General features: G+C 37.3%; 1 non-coding gene across 1 annotated transcript; it reads left to right on the top strand.

The window, feature by feature from the left end:
• Positions 1–1,770: 1,770 nt before the first annotated feature.
• LOC127740415 (small nucleolar RNA R71) lies at positions 1,771–1,878 on the top strand. Its single transcript, XR_008001092.1, has one exon. It is a non-coding gene; the product is annotated as a small nucleolar RNA R71 (small nucleolar RNA).
• Positions 1,879–6,562: the final 4,684 nt, after the last annotated feature.

Raw genomic sequence — 6,562 nt, 5'->3', positions numbered from 1 at the left:
TTCCAGATGATCATTAACCTAAAGAAAACATAAAATAACAATGGAAATAGAAATTTAACATAGATAAATAAAAATTGGGTTGCCTCCCAATAAGTGATTCTTTAATGTCAATAGCTTGACAGTGAGCTCTCATGGAGCTTCACAGATGTTCAGAGCATGGTTGGGGCCTCCCAACACCAAACTTAGCGTTTGAATGTGGGGGCTCTATTTGACTCTATATTGAGAGAAGCTTTTTATGCTTCTTCTCCATGTGTACAGAAGGAGATGATTGAGCCTTAAACACAAGGTAGTCCTCATTCACTTGAAGGACCAACTCTCCTCTGTCAACATCAATCATATCTTTTGCTGTGGCTAGGAAGGTTCTGCCAAGGATGATGGATTCATCCTTATTCTTCCCAGTGTCTAGGATTATGAAATCAACAGGGATGTAAAGGCCTTCAACCTTCACTAAGACATCCTCTACAAGTCCATAAGCCTGTTTCCTTGAATTGTCTGCCATCTCTATTGAGATTCTTGCAACTTGTACCTCAAAGATCCTTAGTTTCTCCATTACAGAGAGTGGCATGAGGTTTACACTTGACCCCAGGTCACATAGAGCCTTATCAAATTTCATGGTGCCAATGGTGCAAGGTATTAAGAACCTTCCGGGATCCAATTTCTTTTGAGGTATCTTTAGCTGAGCCAAGGTGTTTAGTTCATTAATGAGCAATGGAGGTTCATCATCCTAAGTCTCATTACCAAATAACTTGGCATTCAGCTTCATGATTGCTCCAAGGTACTTAGCAACTTGCTCTTCAGTAACATCTTCATCCTCTTCAGAGGAAGAATACTCATCAGAGCTCATGAATGGCAGAAGTAGGTTCAATGGAGTCTCTATGGTCTCTGTATGAGCCTCAGATTCCCTTGGTTCCTCAATAGGAAACTCCTTTTGTCCAGAGGACAACCCATGAGATTTTTCTCACTGGGAATCACGTCCTCCTCCCTCTCTCCAGGTTTGGCCATGTTGGTCATGGTTATAGCCTTGCACTCTCTATTGGGATTTTCTTCTGTATTGCTTGGGCGAGTGCTAGGAGGAGTTTCAGTAACTCTTTTACTTAGCTGCCCCACTTATGCCTCCAAATTTCTAATAGAGGACCTTATTTCATTCAGGAAACTTAGTATGGTATTAGATAGATCGGAGACTATGTTTGCTAAGCTAGAGAGGCTCTGCTCATAATTCTTTGTTTGTTGCTGAGAAGATGATGGGAAAGGTTTGCTATTGCCAAACCTGTTTCTCCCACCATTATTGTTATTGAAGCCTTGTTGAGGCTTCTGTTGATCCTTCCATGAGAAATTTGGGTGATTCCTCCATGAAGAATTGTTGGTGTTTTCATAGGGTTCTCCCATGTAATTTACCTCTTCCATTGCAAGATTCTCAGGGTCATAAGCTTCTCCTTCAGAGGAGGCTTCTTTAGCACTGCCAGGTGCAGCTTGCAATCCAATCAGATTCTGAGAAATTATATTGACTTGCTGAGTCAATATTTTATTCTGAGCCAATATGGCATTCAGAGTATCACTCTCAAGAACTCCTTTCTTCTGAGTTGTCCCATTATTCACATGATTTCTTTCAGAAGTGTACATGAACTGGTTATTTGCAACCATTTCAATGAGTTCCTGGGCTTCTGTAGGCATTTTCTTCAGATGAATAGATCTGCCTACAGAATGGTTCAATGACATCTTGGATAACTTAGACAGACCATCATAGAAGATACCTATGATGCTCCATTCTGAAAGCATGTCAGAGGGACACCTTCTGATTAATTGCTTGTATCTTTCCCAAGCTTCATAGAGGGATTCACCTTCCTTCTGTTTGAAGGTTTGAACTTCCACTCTAAGCTTACTCATCTTTTGAGGTGGAAAGAATTTAGCTAAGAAGGCATTGACTAGCTTTTCCCAAGAGTTCAGGCTGTCTCTAGGTTGTGAGTTCAACCATATACTAGCTATATCTCTTACATGAAAAGGGAAAAGCATGAGTCTGTAGACCTCGGGATCAACCCCATTGGTCTTAAAAGTATCACAGATTTGCAAGAATTCAGCTAAGAACTGATGAAGATCTTCCAATGGAACTCCATGAAACTTGCAATTATGTTGCATCAGAGAAACTAATCGAGGCTTAAGCTCAAAGTTGTTTGCACCAATGGCAGGAATAGAGATGCTTCTCCCATAGAAGTCGGGAGTTGGTACAGTGAAGTCACCAAGCACCTTCCTGAAATTGTTGGCATTGTTGTTATTCTCAGCTGTCATGTCTTCTTTTTTGAAAATTTCTGTCAGGTCCTCTCCAGAGAGTTGTGCTTTAGCTTCTCTTAACTTTCTCTTCAGAGTCCTTTCAGGTTCAGGATCTGCTTCAACAAGAATGCCTTTATCTTTGTTCCTACTCATATGAAAGAGAAGAAAACAAATAGAGTATGTAATTCTCTATGTCACAGTATAGAGATTCCTTGATGTGTCAGAGGAAAAAAGAATAGAAGGATGAGGTAGAGAATTCGAACTTATAGAGAGAGGGTTCGAATTATCAAAGGATGATAAGTGTTAGTGATTAAATAGAAGGAGATGAGAGAGAGGGTTTTCAAAAATTAAAAAGATTTTTGAAAAAGTGGTTAGTGATTTTCGAAAATTGGAGAGAGGAAAGTTGTTAGGTGGTTTTGAAAAAGATTTGAAAATATTAATTAGTTGAAAAAGATTTGAAAACAATTTTGAAAAGATAAGAAGTTAGAAAAAAAGTTTAAAATCAAATTAAAAGAGATATGATTGAAAAAAAAATTGATTTTAAAAAGATATGATTGAAAAAGAATTTTAAAAAAATATTTGATTTTAAAATTGATGACTTGACTAACAAGAAATTAAAAGATACGATTCTAAAATTCAAATATTGAACCTTTCTTAACAAGAAAGTAACAAACTTGAATTTTTGAATCACAACATTAACTGTTAGCAAGTATTTTTGAAAATATTAAAAGAAAAATGAAAAAAATTTGATTTTGAAAAAGATATGATTGATAAGAGAGGATATGAAAAAGACAAGATTTTGAAAAATTGAAAAAGATTTGAATTGAAAACAAAACTACCTCCTTGGTGCTATCCTGGCGTTAAACGCCCAAAATGGTATCCATTCTGGCATTTAACGCCCAGAATGGTATCCATTCTGGCATTTAACGCCCACTTGTCTACCTTCTTGGGAGTTAAACGCCCAGCCAGGTACCCTGGCTGGCGTTTAAATGCCAGAATTCCTTCTTTACTGCGCGTTTTGAACGCCCAGCTTTTTCTTTGTGATTCCTCTTCTTATGTTCTGAATGTTCAATTCTCTGTATTATTGACTTGAAAAGACATAATTTTGAATTTTTTTTTTGAATTTTTAATGATGAGAGAGAAAAACAGCAAAATGAAACTAATCATGAAAAACTAAGATCAAATAAACAATGCATGCAAGAACACTTTGAATTTCAAGATGATCATCAGGAACACTATGAAGATCATGATGAACATCACGAAACTAGTTTTGAAAATTTTTAAGAATAGAAAGATATGCAGGACACCAAACTTAGAAATTTTCATACTAGAGACACTCACAATTTGAGAATGCACATGAGAAACAACAAAAGACACAAAAACAAGAGAATTTAAAGATCAGACAAAGGAAAATCATCAAGAACAACTTGAAGATCATGAAGAACACCATGCATATATTTTCGAAAAATGCAAGAAAAATATAAACATGCAATTGACACGAAACTTGAAATTTGACACTAGAATCAAACAAGAAACATAAAATATTTTTTTGGTTTTATGATTTTATAAATTTTTTTTTGTATTTTTTTCAAAAATTATTTTGAAAAAGAAAATAAGAAACTCAAAATTTTTAATAAGAATTCCAGGAATCATGCAATGTTAGTCTAAAGCTTCAACCCGGCAACGGCACCAAAAACTTGGTACACGAAATCGTGAGTTCACATTTCTCTTACAACTCCGTGCAGCTGACCAGCAAGTGCACTAGGTCGTCCAAGTAATACCTTACGTGAGTAAGGGTCGATCCCACGGAGATTGTCAGCTTGAAGCAAGCTATGGTCATCTTGTAAATCTCAGTCAGGCAGATCCAAATGGTTATGGGGTTTTGATAATTAAAAGATGAACAAGACATAAAATAGGATAGAGATACTTATGTAATTCATTGGTGGGAATTTCAGATAAGCGTATGAAGATGCTTTGTTCCTCTCGAATTTCTACTTTCCTACTGCCTTCATCCAGTCATGCGTACTCCCTTCTATGGCAAGCTGTATGTTGGGGGATCACCGTTGTCAATGGCTATTGTCAGTCCTCTCAGTGAAAATGGTCCGGCTACGGGTTACGTAGGGCTAATCATCTGTCGATTCTTGATCATGTCGGAATAAGATCCATTGATCTTTTTGCGCACTATCACTGCGCCCAGCACTCGCGAGTTTGAAGCTCGTCACAGTCATCCCATCACAGATCCTACTCGGAATACCACAGATAAGGTTTAGACTTTTCGGATCTCAAGAATGCTGCCAATTGATTCTAGCTTATACCACGAAGACTTTGATCGCACGGAATGGAAGGCTCTGTTGTCAGAAGAGGCAACCATGCATCGTGAACCAGAAGGCCAAGAGATATGCATTCAAGCTCGTTTTCAGGTAGAACAGAAGTGATTGTCAGGCACTCGTTCATAAGTGAGAATGGTGATGAGTGTCACTAGATCATCACATTCATCAAGTTGAAGTGCGAATGAATATCTTAAAATGAGAATAAGCTTGAATTGAATAGAAAACAGTAGTAATTGCATTAATTCATGAGGAACAGCAGAGTTCCACACCTTAATCTACGATGTGTAGAAACTCCACCGTTGAAAATACATAAGAACAAGGTCTAGACATGGCCGAATGGCCATGCCTTCCAAATAACATGAAACAATAGAAAAGGGTTCAAAGACCTGATCCCAAGATCAAAGATGATCAAAAGCTGATAATACAATAGTAAAAGGTCCTATTTATAATGAACAAGTAACCTAGGGTTTACAGAAATAAGTAAATGATACATAAATCTGCTTCTGGGGCCCACTTGGTGTGTGCTTGGACTGAGCATTGAAGCTTTCACGTGTAGAGGCTTTTCATGGAGTTAAACGCCAGCTTTGGTGCCAGTTTCGGCGTTTAACTCCAATTCTGGTGCCAGTTTTGGCGTTTTATGCCAGAATTTTTATGCTGACTTGGGACGCCAGTTTGGGCCATCAAATCTCGGGCAAAGTATGGACTATTATACATTTCTGTAGCTCTAGAAACCCCATTTCAAATGTAGGGAGGTTAGAATCTAACAGCATCTGCAGTCCTTTTTCAGCCTCTGAATCAAATATTTGCTCAGGTCCCTCAATTTCAGCCAGAAATTACCTGAAATCACAGAAAAAAACACAAACTCATAGTAAAGTCCAGAAATGTGATTGTTGCATAAAAACTAATAATTATATACTAAAAACTAACTAAATCATACTAAAAATTACCTAAAAATAACGCCAAAAAGCGTATAAATTATCCGCTCATAAGTAGTCTTCTGAATCTAGAGTGAACTCTGTTGCCTGTTTATTTGTATATACTATGAGGCCAACCAACATCTGCACCCTGCTTATCTAGAAACTTTAGCCTAAGTCCTTTGTATGATGTTGCTGTTATGTGGCCACTCGATGAGGTACTTGAGAGACGCTCTTTGATGACGTGCAGAGGTGTAGTAGACGAGCTTCCACCTTTTGATGACATTCGACCTGACTCGAGTTTTGAAGACGTAGAACGTACTTTCCCTCGCTTTAGTACTTTAGAGGGACTAGGTGAGTATAGAGTCTAGGCTAGCTTGGGCGCCAGCTTAGGGACTTCTTTAATAGGTCAGGACCTGGGATGTTGTATGTATATATATGTATATAGTTATTCTTTAGCTATATCTAGGGGTGTTCTAACTAAAGATCTTTACTCTAATAAAGGCTGGATAACTGAATGATGTTAACTGTTTGAGTTGTATATATGTGCGGTTGTTTATAACTATTGTATCTGTTATTATTTGCGAGTTGATTGTGAATGATCCTGTTTAATAACCCAAACGTTTTAAAAAAAATAAATTCCTCGCAAATTAACTATGCTTTTAACAACGAATTAGGCTCATATAATAAATAATAGATAATAATTAGGAAGACAAGTTGGTAGTGCTCAGTTTCTAGTATGATCATGACGTACCAGAAGTTGGGTCGTTACACTTGTAACTAAATCAGGACTATCTTGTGTTTAAGGTTCCTAAACCTCATTCTACCTCAATTAAAGGAAGCACCATTAACAAACATAAAGTGCTCCAACCACTCCTCTCAGTTCAGAGCCTAACAGAACCCCCATACCCTAATTCTAAGTTTGGTATGGGGCAATGATAAACCCCAATTTTGTGGTTTATCTTGTGCTTAATTTGGGGAATTTTATCAACTTATCTCATATTTATTCAATGAAATAGCATGGTTTTGTAATTCTCCTTAAATTTGTGCTTA

This window comes from Arachis duranensis, chromosome 6 (assembly GCF_000817695.3).
Source record: "Arachis duranensis cultivar V14167 chromosome 6, aradu.V14167.gnm2.J7QH, whole genome shotgun sequence".
NCBI classification, from domain to species: domain Eukaryota; kingdom Viridiplantae; phylum Streptophyta; class Magnoliopsida; order Fabales; family Fabaceae; genus Arachis; species Arachis duranensis.
This window is presented reverse-complemented; position numbering and strand designations above follow the sequence as displayed.